Raw genomic sequence first — 1349 nt, forward strand, 5'->3', positions numbered from 1 at the left:
GAATATCAAGCTTTTGGAAGAAGTCATTAGCATAAAAGATTTGTCATCCAAATTGGTTAGATTGTTTTAATTTGATCATGTTTGGATCTATTACTTTGATGCAAACGTTATGCTTAGTATTGTCTAAACTTTCATAGTATCATCTTGATTTATAATGAATCTTAAGTTTAATAATTTTGGTTAAACATGCGATTTGTTGATAAAAAGTAAAGGTTATGTTGTAATTATCACTTGATGAGGAATGTTTAAAAAAAATTCTTATAAAGACACACCAGTGCCAAGCTTGACGAAAATCCAGGGAACTGTCACTCTTGTAAGGTATTAGATAACATAAACTTTAAAAGAGATATCAAGTACCAAGCTTGATGATAAGGTGAGGAACTACTATTCTTGTAAGGACTTGGTTGTTAAAACATAAATCCTAATATAAGCATGGACCAATTGGAGTATTGGTAGTAATTAATCATATTTGAAATGGGAATGTTAGCAATGATGTGTAAACGGATTGTTACTATTAATCCACTAAAATTGATTGATTACTTGTCAAGTGAGTGTGCAACATAGTTTATTTTAAACAACTCTTGAATGATTATTAGAAAGTTCTGTAATTATCCAAGAGTTGTGTGGGTCAATACTTGTCAATTAAGGTTGATCTTTAACAACATAAGTAATCTCAATTGCTATTTTAAATATAATACAACAGTTATTTTTACTAAAATATCAAGGACAATTCACTTAGTCATTTAAGGGATTGTGTTATCTTTAAAGTGAGTTATCATTTAAGGGAGTACTTAATATAAACCACATTCTTACATAAAATGATGCTTTAGTATAAGGTTATGCATATCTCTTTCTTTAATTATTATAGAATAACATGACTTAGAAATAAGGTGTTATTCCCACATTTAATTACCAAAGAAAGTTTATATCACATGTTTACCGATTAATTGTTATACCAAGTTAAGAGGAGTTTCAACCAAGATGACACGCTTTTATACTTGATCATCTCTATAAAAATATAAAAACCCAAAATTATTGTTTCTAAATTTCTTTACATTTCACTTGTCAACCCAATACAACTATGATGTTAACTTTCAGTTAACGTAAATACGACGATTTAGTAATAAAATCAAACAAGTGTGGTTGTGGATCGATGCTTGGTTGTTATCCATACTATACTACATATACGATAGGTACACTTGCATTTTTGTGTGGTCTAGTTAAGATAAAATCATTTTTATAAATTTAAAACTCGACTTTGTGTGAAGTAAAACATTTTCAAAAACTAACATCTTTTCATACCATTCCCACACCACATCAATCCATAAGTTATGGCCCAATTTGATCGT

This window comes from Bidens hawaiensis, unplaced genomic scaffold (genome assembly GCF_021521415.1).
Source record: "Bidens hawaiensis isolate Kalapana, Puna unplaced genomic scaffold, B.hawaiensis_p1.1 tig00003983_1, whole genome shotgun sequence".
NCBI classification, from domain to species: Eukaryota; Viridiplantae; Streptophyta; class Magnoliopsida; order Asterales; family Asteraceae; genus Bidens; species Bidens hawaiensis.